This window comes from Periplaneta americana, chromosome 14 (genome assembly GCF_040183065.1).
Source record: "Periplaneta americana isolate PAMFEO1 chromosome 14, P.americana_PAMFEO1_priV1, whole genome shotgun sequence".
NCBI classification, from domain to species: domain Eukaryota; kingdom Metazoa; phylum Arthropoda; class Insecta; order Blattodea; family Blattidae; genus Periplaneta; species Periplaneta americana.
The window spans coordinates 111088523-111108469 of record NC_091130.1 but is presented as its reverse complement, the minus strand read 5'-3'; the positions used below and the strand labels follow the sequence as shown (position 1 = coordinate 111108469).

The window sequence follows — 19947 nt, the reverse complement described above, 5'->3', positions numbered from 1 at the left end:
CCCGGGTTTTCAGCTCTACGTGCTGATGCTTTATCCACTAAGCCACACTGGATACCCACCCCGGCGTCGGACAGAATGGTCTCAGATTAAGTTCTATGAACGTAGGACTGAAGTCCACACATGTGTTGAGGTGCACTCGTTATGAGTGACTAGTTGGCCAGGATCCGACGGCGCACCCAAGAGTTGGAACTTAATCTGAGACGATTCTGTCCGACGCCGGGGTGGGTATCCGGTGTGGCTTAGTGAATAAAGCATCGGCACGTAGAGCTGAAAACCCGGGTTCAAATCCCAGCGCCGGAGAGAATTTTTCTCCTTTCCATTACTCTTTCATCATATACCTACGAACATACTATGTTCGCATATAACAGAGGAAGAAGAAAAAGAAGAAGATATGACAGGCCACACGAAACCGCGCAGTTTTGAAACTGTTTGAAAGCAACGGTAGTGGGCTAGACCAGTCATATCACCATAAACCTACACAGAGCACGGTACCAGATTCGCGGCACGTGACATACAAACGACAATTCATTCGTACCTGATAGGCGTCGTCGTTCAGTGTTCTGTTGCAGTGTGGTAATATGTGTATCTAATGCATACCCACTTTACTTGCGTAATTCTGGTTACATATATTGCGTATAGATGGCAGGACTGTGACCCATTTTCGGTTAAGTGAGATATGGTCCACTTTGCAATAGGTCCTCTCTACGAAAATGTCCAACGTTTAGAAATGTCCATATAGAAAATTCGTCCATGCCATAAAAATGTCCTTACCTGAAAAGGTCCACTGTCAGCAAGTCCTGTTCTTAAAAATGTCCTACGTTTTAAAATGTCCATAAATAAATTCATCCATTTCCCTAAAATGTCCGACAAGGAAAACTGCAAGGAATGTGCCGAGAAATTTATTATAATTTCAATTATGTTGAAAATTTTCATTCCTATCTTTGTAATCTTGTTAATTACCGACAATGTTGAAAATTCTCGTTTGATTATTGATATAGGCTACCGTTTATTTACTGGCCGCTTAATATTTGTATGCCCACCAAGGACCTGGCTTACTAAATGTTTTGTTTCCGATTCTGTTGTTGCAAATGGCTAATGAATCGCGAAATGGTCACGTGATGTTCCACCACAAGTCATTGGGATTGAGAGTGGAATCCTTAAACCACACTATTCGTACGCTGTCTGCCATTAATTACTAATTCATAGACGTTCCATGTCTCAGGAGAAAATCTAGGGGGAACTGCTCGCCGCCGCCCTCTTGCCGGATGACCAGTAAAATATGTAATTTCAATGTAAGAAGCTAAGTCCAAGATATCGTCCACAAATATTTCATTTAAAAATCCCAAACAAATTGCAAGTTATTTAGCGGAATAAACTGCAGTCCCATAATTTCCTGTATTTGGTTTCTTACTTCAGGGTTCTCAATATCCAAATATTGTGCCCTCAGACCCCTGTTGACTGCATTTCTCCGTATTGCTTGATTGAAGTGAAAAATACACCCACTCACTATGCCTATGTCGACAAGCATTCATATTGACGATTTCAAAATCACACATTGTATAGATAGGATTGCAGGTGAGATTTAAATGTGCTGAATAATTTAGCTCATTATATATAGTGCGGTAAGTATTTTCAGTCTTATTTGCAGTTAGGCAATACACTAAAGGAAATAAAAAACCTCAAACAATCCCATGCACTGTGAAAAGCTGAAAGAATTAATTTCTTATGATGGACCTTTTCGTATGATGGGCTTTATAATATGGTGGACCAAATAGATGTTGGGCTTTTCTACTCCATGGACAAATTGCATGTAGGACTTTAAATGTTCGACTATTTAGTTTATGGACATTTTCTTGTGGACCTTTTGTACTTATGGACATTTTGTTATGGACATTATAATCTGGAAGCCCATTTTCAATTTGTACACCACTTCTGCGAGCCCCTCTGTAGATGATGTGTATCTGTGAAGAGTTATATCGTGTACTAGGATGAGAGTATGTGTGTGATGTAGAGATAGGTGGAAGTTCGTAACAAAGCTGTAGATTTCAGTTGAGTACAGTGAAGAGTACTTATAGATACCACCCACGCCTCGCCCTGCTGCCGCTCGCTACAGATGATACTCGGTATGTTCACATAAACAACGCATAGTGGCATTCTGTGGAGCGGTGTAGAGTCGTGATTAGTTTGAAGAATATTGTTAATTTATATTAATAGTTTAGGTTCTGAACAAAGTGAGCTATTCTATTACTATTGTATTATTTACGTAATGTCAGTATTATGCATGCCTCCAAAAAATAAACTCGTCTGTTATTAAATAATTATGCAAACAGGAGTGTGTAACACGGTTATTATTTTTTTTCGAGTATTCCTTGTTAAATGTTGACGTCTCATGCTGCTATGCATTCAGTTGCGTTACTCTTCAAGTTCAAAATCGGAATTACGATTCGAACTTCCTAGCTGCCATTATAATTTAGGAATTTAGCGGCTTTTGCACTGCTTATTGGAGGCTTTCTATAATTATGATTTTCGAGATTGCAATGTCATTCATTACACTATAGCCTCTTTCGGCAATGGTGGTATAATTCGATATATATATATATTTTTTTTTGTACTTTGGCTATAGCCCTAGGTAATGGCAAAGGGGCATTGTTCTTTCTAGGCTCTGTATTTCAGCTACCTATAAACTGGAATGAGGTTGCCTGATTCGAAGTACATGTGACGTCACAGCGCAGGTACAGGTACGTTTATATACAAAATAGTTACGCATCCTCTGCCCTCTTCCTCTAGAAAGTCAAAACCGGGACGCTGTCATAACGGATAGTCTTACGGATCACTGCTCTTACTAGTCGTATTATTTAAATAACTACATCTTTGTGGCTGATTGAAGGTTTGTTGCAGAACTAATATTTTCACTGTCAATATAGACAACATTACATATTCATTCATTTAGTGTTCTGCCCAAGGACAGGTCTTTCACTGCAAATCTCCAATCTTTCCTATTTTCTGCCTTCCTTTTCGTCTCCGCATATGATCCATATATTTTAATGTCGTCTATCATCTGATATCTTCTTCTCCCCCGAAATCTTATTCCGTTCATCATTCCTTGCAGTGCATCCTTCAGTAGACAGTTTCTTGTTTCTTCTCAGCTAGTGACTCAAACATTACATATAAATTATGTAAAATAAATGTAAAAGTGACAAAAACAGTGCACTAAAAGACAGTGTAAATTGCAGTCTGCAATACCAAAAGGCACAGAAAATGTGTTGAACCAGTACCATTATAATCTAAAAATTATGAAGATATTAACTCGACGGTTAGCATGGATTTGTGTAGCCTACCATTATGTTCAGTGCCAACATCCCAATTCATACATTACATAATCTACATTTTAGGGAATTTCTAGAAAAGTACGTAGAATATTAGTGAGTTTTCAGTGATGAGCGACATGCAATATCCTAATAAAACACACACACAAAAATCAGACAATATGAATATCTTGTACTACATCATGCACTAATAACGTCGCGTGCTATTGAAAGAATTTCTTGCAATATAAAATCATTTCAAGTGACATCCGCAGATGTTGAAGTTCCGTAACTAACGAATGCACGTTATTATTCACTGCAAAGATCACGACGAAAATGAACATCACGGCTGAAGCATGTGTTTACTACAGTAGTAGTATAACTTCAGAATGTCGGGAGTTGACTGTACTCCACGAACACGCAGCGACGACCTGTTTGTTTATATCCTTATCCGTTGCATTACCTGTGCTCGGCGTACTATATACCCAACGTGTCTTTAACTTCAGTCTTTAGGTAGCTGGGATACGGAGCCTAGTTCTTTCCTATTAAGTTATCCTCCACAAAATCGATCGCTTTATGAGAATATAGAATAGGAAATAGATTAGAAAATGCGTTACTATTGTTGGTTTTTTTCTCACGAGCTATTCTAACAAAGGGCTCGGAGCTAATATAGACCCTAAATATTTAACAAAGGGCTCGCGCGAGCCCTTGCGAGCCTCCTCCAGGACGTCCCTTATGTAGGCCTACATGACTGCAGCATTTATTCAGAGATTTATTGTGAATATATGTGCAGTGGTTAATTACTTAGGTGTATTTCAAGTTAGTTAAAATGGTAAAATCTCTGATTTGCAGTACAATGACTTTCAAGTTCAGAATATGAATTCTGAATATAATAACATTTCTATGAGATCGACTGAATTTCTAACTATTCTTAATAGGTCTAAGAATATTGCGATTAAATCTTCACTATATTCTTTTTTATTTTTAATAGTAGTTTAAAGTTGTTAAATATGATAAATGTAATACAAAATGAAGTTCTATCACAAAAACACTTTTCCAAAATAATAAAATCGGGAGACATCTTTTAAGGGACGCGATACCTAGTTTTGGTCAATTTTGATAATTTTCATTTTTTAAACTCTGCTCCAAAAAAATCACTGTTTTCTCAATGGAAACAGATAAACAGAGGTATTATACAAGACAAGGCTCTAACTTCTCAATCCAAAATAACTTACAATATATTCTGTCCACTTTCAAATTATTTAAGTTAGCGTCATTACAGATTATAAAACAAGATTCAATTATACAATACTTTGCACATTAAATATTGCTAATATTAATAAAATCACAATTTATAAAAGAGGGATTCAATTATATAAATAACTCAATAGATTCTATAGCAGGCCTGAACACTATTAACTCAATTGAGTCACTACAGATTTCCCCTTAACTCCCAACTCAATTTTCCCCGACTGAGGCAAGTAGACCGACAGTTAAGCACTGCTCAGTGACGGATTGCATTATACTTTTACGAACTTTCGCTCTCGCTGGCAGCCTGAAATCCATCACTGATGCACAGTGTCCAGTGTGCTTTTGTTTATAAGGCAGTGAAGCGGAACGGATATGAGAGGGGATTTCAGAGTTCCGTTCTACTTCCCCGTTGTGCCCAGGGCTGTTCTATAGTAAGTAAGGTATTTTATACTTTACACTGCTGGTGATGGGGCAGCAGGTCCCGAAGCATATTTAATTAACAGAGGAAGTATTGTAACTCATTTTATAGAATTTTAATAGATTATACATAATTTGTTTTTAAATTGTCACAATATTTACGGCAAACTAATAGTATTTTACGTAAAGTACTTCTGACGAAAACTAGTTTAAATTGATTAAAATCTGCATATCAGATTTTATATTTATTTTCTAAGATAAAAAAGTCAGTAACATACTCTGAACCATTTGGTATTTTAATTGCGCACCAAAAAGCGATAAAATTATACTACAGTTATTTATGCAACAAGTTGCGAAATGATAGCGCTTTAAGCACGAGAAGTGAAGTTTGTTCACGGAAGGGGAGGTGGACAACACGGCGAGTGTTCTTTAAGACGCTAGTTTCGCACGTGTTTCATACAAGATTTTTTAGAAAGTCGCTCGAGAATCCCTAATGTATATACATTTTAAAGAGAATAAAATTGTTAATTCGTTCTCTCGTAATGACTAAGTTCTGATGTTAAAAACGAAAGAGTATTACATTCGTATGGAAAGAGACAGATTTCATGTTCTTCGCATAGCCTATATAGTAGGCTATGGTGATTGTTTTGCTGGTTGTTAGGAAGTTGTATAAATTGAGTTCTGCTTGTCATGTAATTTTGGAATATAAAATTATTACAACGAAAGTGATAAATATAATTACGAAAGTGAGTGATTCGGAAGTGAATAATGTATGTATCTAATCTCCAAATGTTGTAATTTCCAAATTGAATAATTGTGTTGTGAATATTTATAATATATGAATAGGAGGAATTTATGTTTTCATTATTTCTAATTAGCGTGTTTAAAAGTACTTTTAGGCACGGAAATTTACTTTTAAGCACGCTAATTTATGGCTGCGGAAATAAATGACTTTTCGATACTAAAATGGAAATAAAAAAGTCGTCATTATGAAACGACTGTCTAGAAAAAAATATTTATGCTCAAAAATAGTTTGACTTAGGACCACTAAATTTGTAATGTTACATATGTGTTATTTTAGAAAAGTCCAGGATGACAGAGAGGGTTTGGAATTGAACGGGTTACATCAGCTTCTTGTCTATGCGGATGACGTGAATATGTTGGGAGAAAATCCACAAACGATTAGGGAAAACACGGGAATTTTACTTGAAGAAAGTAAAGAGATAGGTTTGGAAGTAAATCCCGAAAAGACAAAGTATATGATTATGTTTCGTGACGAGAATATTGTACGAAATGGCAATATAAAAATTGGAAATTTATCCTTTGAAGAGGTGGAAAAATTCAAATATCTGGGAGCAACAGTAACAAATGAAAAGTCCACTGCAAGAATGATGGATGTCATTCGGAATACATTTTGCAGGAGAAGCAATTGAAAGTTTGAAATGCTTAGCGCTCAAAGCTTAACTGAGATTTTCCGATCATTACTGGACAATGACTATCAGTGTTAATGCCATATAACTCTGTATGTACATTCTATATGTCTTAAGCTATGCATTGACAGTCTTGGTTCATTTTCGACAAGAAAGTGACATCCATCATTCTTGCAGTGGACTCTTCAAATATAAATGATACTCGGGAGGAAATTAAACACAGAATAAATATGGGAAATTCCTGTTATTATTCGGTTGAGAAGCTTTTATCATCCAGTCTGCTGTCAAAAAATCTGAAAGTTAGAATTTATAAAACAGTTGTATTACCGGTTGTTCTGTATGGTTGTGAAACTTGGACTCTCACTTTGAGAGAGAAACACATGTAGGTTAAGGGTGTTTGAGAATAAGATGCTCAGGAAAATATTTGGGGCTATGAGGGATGAAATTACAGGAGAATAGAGAAAGTTACACAACACAGAACTGCACGCATTGTATTCTTCACCTGATATAATTAGAAATATTAAATCCAGACTTTTGAGATGGGCGGGGCATGTAGCACGTTTGGGCGAATCTAGAAATGCATATAGAATGTTAGTTGGGAGGCCGGAGGGAAAAATACCTTTGGGGAGGCCGAGACGTAGATGGGAGGATAATATTAAAATGGATTTGAGGGAGGTGGAATATGATGATAGAGACTGGATTAATCTTGCTCAGGATAGGGACCTATGGCAGGGTTGTGTGAGAGCGGCAATGAACCTCCGGGTACCTTAAAAGCCAGTAAGTAAGTACATATGTGTTATGTCCTTATGCAATCAAGTACATGCATTAAAAGAAAAAGTGGTGAACTCGCTTAAAATAGTTAGACCTAAACATGATGGTGTATATTTTATTATAAACACTAGTCTGACTCACATTAAGTCTATATTTCATTCTCGATTTCCGAAACATAAGAAGCTTGTTAATGCATGCTTTAAGCCCCTGCTCTGAGGGGGGAAACGAGTTCGATGTTGTAAGTTACCGAGTCACATATGACTGACTTAAGACATCACAGAACATCGTATTGTGAAATGAGCAATACCTGTGACCAAGTACGTTTGTATAATATTATCACAACCTTTGCAAAATTTGAAATTTATGAGCACGCAACTATTGGTTTGAATTGTGCTGTCGTGAATAAGCTCCCACGTTGACCAAGTTCAATTAAAATAGACGTTCAATATAGCCTACAGCAGGTTTGCCCTTAGAGATAGATTGGCTGTAAAAAGATTGATGACAAAAATGAATAATTTTACTGCTCAAAAAACTTCATGAAGGAAGTCAGGAATAATCTGTAATCAAATAACATTTACAGAACTTTTTAAAATGCATTGAATAATTATCTGCTATCTGCAACTTGCGCGATGTGCAAAATATATCAGAAAACGCAGAAAAATATTTTTCGTTTCATGCATTTGATATTTCTTCCACCAGAGAATGTTGTTATGCCATAGAAAAAAAATTAAAGAGAAAAAATTGGTCCCGTGGAATGAGAAAAACGCCAAGGAAATAACCTCCCAATATAAGCCTGTGTTACATAATCAGTGCAGTGATAAGTTAATAATTTTCACCAAGAAGTATTACAATCCCAATACTTACCATTGAAAACCATTTGGAACACAAAATATAGAAAAAAACTCTCCTTTTAACAAAGGAAATCGGATGGTGCATTTACTCACAAATTCAAAGATATAGATCTCACAACTCTTCAAGTTGTTAGTTTCCAAAAAATCACCCACGCAACTGCAAGAGCGCAGTGAATAGAATGTATGTAATAGGACAGGTACATCATTTTATTTTTACTAACATTTCTAATATTAACCCGGCTATACCTTTGGATTAACGATTGAGAACCGGAAACACTATTTGCTACTCCCTTCCACGACTGGAGTTCAATGATACTGGCGTAAAATACAAACAAATCACTTTACTAGGTATAGGAGGGAAGAAAAGTAGTTCATTCATTTACGTAAACTAGGAAATAGCGCAATTTTGAGTTTGATAATTTCCATTAGGGTTTTGTTTAATGAACATACGGTACTGTATTAACAATAAGTGATTCTACTCACGAATTGAGCTATCCGTTCGGATGTAATCATTATGCAGTGTATATTGTACTGTCTACAGCACATTAGCGTACAATATAGACAATGAAGTTGAATTGAAAAATAATCATAATATGGATATTTAAACATATTTTTGAAAATGGTGGCCATTCATTTCGATACAGGCTTCAGTTGTTTTGTGCATATTATCGCACTATAGACTATTGTATCTCATTTCAATTACCAGTTTTGTCCTTCGTACTAGTAACTCATGTTGAAATAAATCTGTACCTACTCTTTAAAAGAGTACCTTACGTACAGTAAATTCCATCTTCACTTCAGCCCGATCCGAAAAGATCAAATTACTCAGAGATGCTATCTACTGTCCGTCCAAGTGGTTTTATCGCATGGTCGTATAAAGGTAGGAAATCACGTGACAGTTAATTACTTAACGAGGCCCTTTTATTTAAGTTATTTTAAACAGTTGTATAATATTACATAGACGTCCAATTTCTAACAGAAATTAATGTTTTCAGAAAAGAGCTAAGACAGCCTAGCCACTAGCCTTTACAGAGGGGCAAGCAGAAGCGGGTGGGGGAAACCGGGTTGCAACAAAGGCAAACGGACGACAGTGCCTGTGCAAAAATGTGATTTAATATTGAAAGCTCTTTCGTCACTGGAAAACGGAAGCATATTTCTGGAACGTACTATACTCACTAACTCAGTACTGTTTACTATGACCGTAAGGCGACTTTGACTGCATACGCGGCCTTGGTTCTGTGTGAGGTATGGTTGGAAGTTTAGTAGTAGAGGGGGTGGGAGTGAAGTACATTAAAACACTCAAGTACAATAAAAAGTGAAGTAAAAATAAAATGATGTCCCTGTACATCTTCTGCTATTTTGTACTGTACCATCATAATTACATTTGTCCGTGGTATAATGTCGTGATAAATTTAAATAAAAATATCACGAAATTAGCCAAGTTTGTCCTACATGTAATCACATGGGTTTATATTCATTTATGTGAAAAAAATCGAAATTAATATTATGTATATTTTGTGACAAAGATAATATCTAAATCTGTTTCGTGTAATACGCTTTTCATTCGTTTTTTGTGCTCCAGCATGATACACAGTCTTTACGGTTAGTGAAAATTTTACATAATGGTACCACATTCATTCATTCATTCATTCATTCATTCATTCATTTTATTCCATAGATCTTACATGAGCAATGAAGCTTTAAGATGTGGAACAAGTCAAAATTACAATTACAATTGTTACAAATTTTTATAGTTTTACAATTTAGTAATTTTCTACCATTTTTACAATTTTGTGCAATTTTTTTAAATATTTTGGCGAGATGTAGTGAGATGAGGTGAGGTCCGAGGATTCGCCAAAATATTACCCGGCATTTGCCTTTTAGTTGGGGAAAACCTCGGAAAAACCCAACCAGGTAATCAAATCAAAGGGATTGATGACAAGGACTCGCCATAGACCATCCGGCTTCAGTCCCACGGCTGTGGAAAACCTCGGAAGAAACCAGAGACCAAAGGGGGATCCAACCCAAGCCCGAACGCAGCTCCGGATCAGCAGCCAAGCGAGTCTGCTGACTGAGCTACACAGTATTGTACCAGTGCTGTAAAATATTACTATGCCAACTAAAACGTCATAACTTGTACCATTATAGTAATGTATGTAACCAGTGTATAATGTTGTTAGTTACGGCATGAGATGAATGTTTAGCGCGTGAGCGTAAGAGAGCGCGCTAATTTTCAGGAGTGTTTGTAATGAATATTATACACGTGATAAATACAACCCTTTATACAATAACTGTATAACATTGTAAACGTGCTTTTGTCCCGCAGCATTATAAAACAATTAATAAAGAAATAACAACAAATTTGTAATGATGGGTAGTTTATCATGGTCTATGAAGAAAGAGGTTATTGTGATAACAATGTTGTATGAAATATTCTAGCATTGACAAATCATTTCATAATGTTAACTTTATGGCACAGGTTAGACTATGCCTTGATAATAATAGTCACGACATTTTAGTTGGCATGGTAATATTTTACGGCTCTGATACAATAATGTGGCATATTATGTACGTTTTTCACTAACGATAAATACTGTTCATAATGCTAGAATTGCGTAAAGTTATTAAACGATTTGCCGTGCTATAACCTGTCTGAGGAAACATTGCAGTTTTCAGATGAGGGCGCTCGTGTGTCGTGAATGCGATCCTCTCAGTCTCGATGCGTGGCGAATCAGCTGGAGAAATATTGGTACAGTCTGACAATAAAAACATCAACAGCTATTATAATAAAATACAATTACCAATACCACAATTGAATTTACTTTTTCTGTCATATGTACGGTATATATACGTACAGTGCCTTATTCCAGAAATAGCTGTATGCCCGACGCAGAGACCTCAATTTCATCTGCATTATCAGTTGAACTGCCTTCGTCTGTGCTGCTACCTGGCCTATCATAATACATCTCATCTTCATCACACTCTTTATCACTACTCATGTGTATTACTGTCCTTTCAACTTCCTCTTCCATTAAAGCGCCACGATGCCAATATTCGTTCCCGATATGTTTAACAGATTGGCAGCATTTTATTTAGTCTTCTTTGGTGATTTTGCATTATCTAACACAACACTGCACTCAGATGGAAGATTTGGTATGAGACGTTCCTTTAACCATTTATTATATTTTTCGCCGTTCATTTCATCATGATAATCTGCAGATTAAGATTTGGAGTCATATATCAACTCGGCCCCTTCGATGAATTCCATTTCACCACCAGCGTGAACAACAATAGCCCTTTGCCCAACACTTTGGTTTACAGGCATACCTTGCACTTCATCATGCTGTCAACACTTATATACGGTATAATGAGTATGAACCCATGTTTCATCTGTATAAACAGTTGGCTTCTTTAACCCCTTTTCGTTTTGTTTTAGCATTCTCAGGTATGCTGCACGACGTGCAACAATGTCCGACAGCTCCATTAAAACATATCGTATGTTTTTGCATTTCTTAAATTTGTATCCCATGGATTTCAGCAGTCTCCAGAATGTATCTTTTCCTTAATAGCATTCATAAGCTTGCTTAGAGTCGGAATTTCTTTATCTCTGCTCATAAAACTCTAAAAAAAAGTTCTGCGGATGACACATTTTTCAAAATCATCAAGTACAATTTTCTTTGAATGTGGGCGGCTTTTACCAGCAGTTGAAATTGTCCTCCAATGCGCTTTGCTTCCTCACCCTCCTTAGCTATAATATGCTTTGTTCTTTCTCTCTTCCCCAACTCCGTTGCTGTTCTTTTCACAGCGTTCGTAAATGGAATGATAAGACCTTTCTTTTTCTCTACTTTACAAAATTTTAGCACATTGTATATAATTTTCTGCTTTGCGTGACGTGTGTCTCTGAGTTTCCATTCGCTCTTGTGTACACACACACTTCCGATACCGACTAGCAGACTGAACGAACTAAACTGAGGCATTTCTTTACTACAGCGCTGTGCATAATACGTCAGAAAAGGGTGCCGTAATGCAGTATCGATCTCATGTTTATGTCCAAGCTTACTCTACCTGCCGTCTGCAAGGACGGGTTATATAATATTTAATATTTTACTGTTGTCATAGGAACTCCTTTCTCCATAGACCAGGGCTGGGCGAATTCTACTCTCTCACGGGGAGCCATATGACTTCTCTTCAACCCCTTTCTTTCCCTCGAACACCACGCAGCGTTGATGCCGAAACGGATGAATAATAAGCGTCCCCGTTTAGAGATTGTATTCGCTCCCGGTGCCCAGCTCTGTCATAGACCATGATATCAAACTACCCTTCATTAAAAGTTTGATGTTATTTCTTCATAAATTGTTTTATAATGCTTTCGTACAAAAATAAGGCATGAAACACGTTTTTAATGTCATAAAGTTTTGAAATCGTCAGAATTAGGAAACTCGCTTCGGTCGTTCCCTAAACATTAACTAGTCCCATGAAGTATAGGCCTAACATTATAAACTTGTTTCATAATATAACATTATTGAATTAAAATAACTCGGTGCACAAACTATAATAATTGGACGGAGTTACGCAATAAGAGACCAAGCGCCAAAAACCTGTTTCGAGATATTGGCCATTAAAATAAATGTTTTTTTTTTTTTAATAAAACATTTTATGCAAGAAGTATTATAACCAGACAGTGTATGCGGGACGACTTAAGGAATAGTGAAGTTATTTCGTATCGGAGTATATGGCAAGTGCCGCGTCGTCCGTCTTTTGTGTACCTGGCGAGTACAGCAGCGTGCAAAACGAAGGAACCCCGGTCCGTTCAAAGTAACATTGCAACGCAATGTGTGCAGTTGTGTTATCCTGCTCAAGTATTTAGTACGCATTGAATAGTGTAGTGCTGATCCATTCATAATGTAGAAGGCAAAACGTTAAATTCGCTCTGAGATACGAAATGCAATTAAGAATTATGAGAGATTACCGAAGACAATATCGTATGTAATGAATGTAAAATTGAAATAAAAACCAGAACCAGATAATGTTAATGACAATAATAATAATAATAATAATAATAATAATAATAATAATAATAATTGTAGTGGTGGTAGTAATAATAATAATAATAATAATAATAATAATAATAATCTCCATATCAATAATATTTAATATATTTGAATCGGTTGTTGTTGAAAGGAACTAAGTACACTTTTTAAAGTTTTGAGATAACTCAAAAAAACTGTTTTGTGAATAATCTATCGAAGATTAAACCAAAATATATTGTACGCATATATTTTATGTGTCCAATATATTTTGGTTTAATCTTCGATAGATTATTCACAAAAGAGTTTTTTTGGGTTATCTCAAAACTTAAAAAAGTGGACTTAGTTCCTTTCAACAATAACCGATTCATTTGTAAATGCGTGCATTAAAATGTTTCTGCTGTCATGAGAAAGACTTTAACAAGTATTTCACTTCTTTTAAGTTATTGTAATGTCAGAACAAATTTCATGTTTTAAAAATCGTAACTTAGCGCCTTTTAAATTGAACTTGTCCTTCGGAAATCCATAGTATCTTATGTTGGTTCATTTTGTTTTCTTCGAGTGGCTGTTGCAGCCATACATAACACAGTCCTGCATTCTATTGCATATTTCTTTCGCATAGATTAAAAAAATTCGCGCAATCTTTGTCACCATAACTAACAAGGAGAGGACACGCTCTGTATATCACCGAATTAAATAAGATTGTGTGAGATGAAAGTACAAGACGTACTGTTTAAAGTCATACCTGGTATGGGTGGCCAATGACCCCTTGTTTTGAAAATATTGACTATTGTTTGTGACATACTTCCGATATATGCCTGATAGGGAAGCATTGTACTGTGTAACAGCGTAGCTCATGTTGTTGGATGCTGAGTTGTTATCTAGGCAACATGAGTTCGAATCGTAACTGGTAACTGGTCCTATATTTTTTTCTTTTAATAATGATTAATTGTGTTATCAACAGTAATCTCACTAGACGTTTTGATTTTATCGATAAATCTATGAGTGGAACACGAGCAGATTTATCTAGAGAAAATCAAAACTCGAGTGGGATTTAATTGACTATTACACGATTAGAAGAAAGTATATAAAGATTAGAAGTAACGAAGTACTCCAATACAATAAAATATTAATTGACTTACGAAAATACAACTGTCTTCAAATGTATTATTGTACCATCTCAACATTACAAATATTACGCTAGATGCATGCTAGATGGCAGTAGTGTCTTTATACAGACATTGTAATGATTACTATTCAATAAATCTTAATATTAAACAATCTCTGATACGTGACTATCCATAATATCATATAGCAGAAGCTATAACATAACCTAACTAATATACACAAGTGTTAGAAAAGTTTTAATTAACGACGATGACATAAAAAATAAACATGAATAATTTTAAAAGGAATAATTATTGAATGTACAATTTTCAAATTTGAATGTGGTTGGTGGTTCAATTGATGTTATATTGGACGTGTGCGTAATAGAAGTGGAACTCGTTGATTTAGGCCTACATGGTGTATTCAACTTATTCAGGATTTCCGAATGGTGCTCTTCATTTATTTGTAAATCGGATTTCAGAAAATCCATAGGTATGATCAGTGATTTTTATTAATCCTTGTTCTTGAATGCCAATGAGAGTCATGTTTGAAACTGCTGTACATCGACTGGAGTGGTTTGTAATTTTATATATATATATATTTTTTTTTTGACGTCCAGACCAGCGCAGTTTCAAATGTTGGCAAACAAAGAAACAAATGCTAGGGACGCGATAAAATTAAACAAATGCTAGGGACGCGATAAAATTAAACAAATGCTAGGGACGCGATAAAATTGTGCGATAAGCAGCCATGATTGGTTGAAATATGTCCTTTCGTACCGTTTTATTGGTCAAAAGTAGTATGACGTAGTAAGACTGTAATAGTCACAGTACTCTATTTACATATATCATACTTCTTATGTAGTGATCGCTTCATCATGTTTTAAACAAATTACTAATTAACATTGTATTGTATAGGATAAACAATGAAATATTGCTCATGTAGGCAGGTAAGACGTGTCACTGTGTCTGTTCTGTTTCTGTAGTAGCTATTCCATTTCATTTTGTACATGATTCAGTATGATAAATGTCATAAGAACACACAAAACATACATATTTCCTGCACCGTGCACAGCAAATGAAAGAAAGTTGTCCACAGTCACACACATTTCTCCGCACTTCTGCTGCTAAACAGACATCCTTTACATTCACAAACACTTTTCGTTCGTTTATTAATTTTGATGCATACCACGCATATTTCAACATGGCATGGCTCAAAGTGAATTAAGGAGTGAATTTTGAGGGCATCCTCCCTTGAAGTAATTTGTCGTCCAGTTTGTAAAAGTAAAGAGCGATTTTGAAAATATTTTATAAAAATGTTCACCTGTCTAAAAAAATAAACGTCACAGGACTGGCATAATCTAGTACATTTGGGTGAAATCACTTTAAGGTTGCACGTTACTTCATTTTTTTCATTTGTTTATATTTCATCATACAAAGAAGGATTCACCTGCCCTCCCCACGAATCCATAATTACGAGAAATGGCTTCTCTTGCACATATGTCTTTATTACTTTCTCCAGGCATTGCTTATAGAGTTGAGATGTCAGCTTTCCTGATGAAGAACGCGTTACATATATACTTCCGAATTTAGAAGTGAGTTCATCTACTTGACGTTGCACTCTTGGGCCAAATTGTCCTTTTGGTTAGTAATAATAATAATAATAATAATAATAATAATAATAATAATAATAACATTAGCGGTTGTTCTGTATGGTTGTAAAACTTGGACTCTCACTTTGAGAGAGGAAAATAGGTTAAGGGTGTTAGGGAATAAGGTGCTTAGGAAAATATTTGGGGCTAAGAGGGATGAAGTTACAGGAGAATGGAGAAAGTTACACAACACAGAACTGCACGCATTGTATTCTTCACCTGACATAATTAGGAACATTAAATCCAGTCGTATGAGATGGGCAGGACATGTAGCACGTATGGGCGAATCCAGAAATGTATATAGAATGTTAGTTGGGAGGCCGGAGGGAAAAAGACCTTTAGGGAGGCCGAGACGTAGATGGGAAGATAATATTAAAATTGATTTGAGGGAGGTGAGATATGATGATAGGGAATGGATTAATCTTGCTCAGGATAGGGACCAATGGCGGGCTTATGTGAGGGCGGGAATGAACCTCCGTGTTCCTTAAAAGCCAGTAAGAATAATAATAATAATAATAATAATAATAATAAGCTTTAAAAAATGAGACGGCATTAGGATTCGAACTCGGGTTTTCTGGATGACAACTCAGCATCCAACCATATGAGTTACGCCGTTATATAGTGTAATGCTTCCGTATTAGGCACCTAACGGGAGTATGTCACAAACAATAGCCAATATTTCCAAAACAAGGGGTCATTGGCCACCCATACCAGGTATGACTTTAAACAGTACGTCTTGTACTTTCATCTCATACAATCTTATTTAATTCAGTGATATACAGAGCGTGTCCTCAGCGAATAGGGATTATAAAGAATGGACACTTCGCGTCGGCACCTTTGATGTAGCCGGACTGATTTCAATGACCTTCAAACCAGCTAGAGCGTGAGATTCTGCTTTCTCCCTAGAGTTGGCGCTGACATCACACCAGCTAGCAGTCTACACAGCGGAAATATAACACATATAATTAATACATCTAAGAACTTTATGTACTCAAATAAAATAAATTGGATCCATAAAATAATAAATCCGTCGTCATTAACTGTAATGTCTAGACTCTAGAGTTACTTTATAATGAGAGTTGAGACGTTGACCCCAACAACAATGAAAATATGTAATGATTTGATAGCACTGGAAATGGAAAAACAAAACTCTTATGAGAAGTAAAACCATATACATATATTATAGTATATACAAATATCAAACGAATTTGATACATAATTTTATAATGTATTATATTATTTTATAATATAATTTATTATATATGAAATATAAAAAATAATTATTACAACTAGTTCATCATTGGGAAATAAGGAAAAGCTGTTAACTTGAAACTATTTGAAGCAAAGCGTTACTGGATTATGCAATAAGGCAGGCGATGTTTGAATCCTGTGTCTCAACTCTATTCTCAATTACTATCTTAGCCTATGCTCGATTACACTAACCTCTAGCGCTTGAAAGTAGAACTAAACGCTGGAGCACAGAGAAACAAAACACAGGAAAATTCGCTGAGTGTCCACTCTTTATAATTCCTATTCGCTGGTGTCCTCTCCTTGTAAGTTTAAAGCGACTGTCGTGCTCGATTCGTAGTTCTGACATCTCAGTGTGACGTCACATGCGCAGACCCGACGCATTTGTGTCAACGATCCGCCACACCTTTATTCTTCCACCATAGATAGTTGCTAACTAGGGATGGGCGAAAAATAACGTAGCAGTTACTTTGTAACAGTTACTTAATTGTAACGGTTACAAAAATAACTTGGACACGAAATAACTAGATACTCGCTGTTACACTGTTACTTTCGGCTGGATGTAACTTCTGCAAAAGAAACTAGTTATAATAACGTCATTACGTAGTGTTCAACCGGTCCACGAGATAGCGCGGCATTACTAATGTGGTTCACCATCTGGGGCCTGTTTCTCAATACTCATGAACTAGTAATACTAGTCTGTACACTAGTAATATTAGTTTATTGTACAGGTCTGTGTTTCTAGAAACTACAAGGGTAAAGTAATAGTTACCAGTTCACAGACTAGTAATATTGGTCGATTTCACTAGTTCATAAGTGATTCTGTTTCTCAAAATGCTAATCTAGTTGATTACACTAGTATTCAACAGGAATATTTCTACAAGACTCTAAAGACTGATGATTTCTACATTATCAGTTACCAGTGACAACCTTTCTCAGTTAAAACAAAATATTGTAGTTATTTTCTTTTAATATCTGGTTTGGTGATTCCGAATGAAGTGATGAAGAAGTTGTGAGAAGAGCTAAAACTATATCGAGAAATAACAATTATTATTCCTTTACGGGAGCATTGTTTAAATATAATGAACGGTTTAGGTAAAGTACTGAAAAGCTTGAAAAGTTGTTAAATATAATGGGACCTGCCATAACAAGACAAAAAAATAGAAGGCTTGCATTATCAGCAAAGCTTCAATTACAAATTGCTCTACAAATCGGGATGTTGATCATTTTCCAATGCCAACTAGTCTTTCTGTCCTAGACCAGCAACACTTGCAGAATTTTTTCCTAATAATACACTCAGGGACAAAAAAAAACCGGACACTTTAATATTTGCTGGTATTTTGTAAAACATTATCTTCTCATACAATATTATGGTAGCCATCTGTTGTTATGGAGACGTGTATACATTGTTGATTGTTTTTTGTTTTATAAACAAGCCATTACAACCAAATATTCCAATTTTGCTCTCGGAGTCTGAGTTATAACAATTTTGTCTCAATCATTTTGTGCTTCATTATCGTTATCATTCGTTATTTTTTTATTTTTACATTTTCTGAGTTTAAGTGGGGTTGTAACATTTGTCTTAAAACAAGATGCGACTTGAAGATGTGGCTCGAGCTGTAGCCCTTTACGATGATGGACGCAGTGTACGTTACATTGCAAGTGTTATGAATATGGCTAGAAGCACAACCCATGATGCCATAAAACGGTATAGAGAGACCCTAGAATATACCAGAACACCAGGTTCGGGTCGTCCAAGAGCTACAAATCCAAACGAAGACAGGTATATGGTGTTGAGAGTTCTTAGGGAGCGCAACCTGCCAGCTACTAGTGTAGCCCAGCAATTTGTTAACATGCATGGACGCCCAATTTCGGCCAAAACAGTTAGAAGGAGGTTGAAAGCAAGTGGACTGATATCAAATAGACCTGCAACTGGTCCCAGACTTTTCAGGATGCATCGAGTTGAACAACTGCGTTTTGCAAATGATCACAGGGATTGGAGAAATGGACAGTGGACTGTGTTCTGTTCACCGATGAGTCCCGTTTCAATCTGTGCTCACCTGATGGACGTGAAAGGGTTTGGAGAAGGAGGGGAGAACGATTTTCACAGTGTTGCATTTCCGAATATGTGCTATGTGGAGATGGTGGAGTGATGGTTTGGGCAGGAGTGTGTACGGATGCTCGTACAGAGTTGGTTTTTGTTGAAAATGGAAGACTAACAGCTGATAGGTATATAAATGAATGTTTGGCTGATCATGTTGTGCTATTTGGTCAATTTGTAGGCGATAATTTTGTTTTAATGCATGATAATGCACGGCCGCATATTGCCCATGCGGTCGGAGATTATCTCCAAGAAGTGAGAATCCATGTTCTTCCATGGCCAGCAAGGAGTCCAGACATGAATCCAATTGAACACGTGTGGAACATGCTGGGACGGTGTGTTAAGAATAGACGACCGAGACCAGAATCGTTACAGGAGTTGAGGCGAGCACTTGGCGAAGAATGGGAACTTATTCCTCAAGAAGACATTGCTAACAAAATTGAGAGCATACCAAGACGTATGGATGCAGTTATTCAAGCCAGAGGGGGTAATACCCGTTACTAAAATGAGTTTTTAATATTTAAGGCACCATAAAATGAAAAAAACAGTTAGACCAAACGATGCCACAGTTATACGCCCTTTGTAATTTTTTGTAAATTTTCTCATCAGAGATTTTTTTTTCAAATGTTGTCGTATAAGGTGCTAAATGGAACATTATTTTGTTTAAATGGGTTTAGTTTCATTTTGAAATAATTGGCAACAAAATACAAGCAAATATAGAAGTGTCCGGTTTTTTTTGTCCCTGAGTGTATAATACCAATTCATCAACTGCAGTAATTTTTACTGGC

The 19947-nt window shown here is 36.1% G+C and overlaps 1 long non-coding RNA gene across 1 annotated transcript in view; it reads left to right on the top strand.

Annotated features, from left to right (window-relative positions):
* LOC138712959 (uncharacterized) overlaps window positions 1-19947 on the top strand; it is a 491061-nt gene that overhangs the window by 100790 nt on the left and 370324 nt on the right. The gene's annotated exons all lie outside the window — the stretch shown is intronic.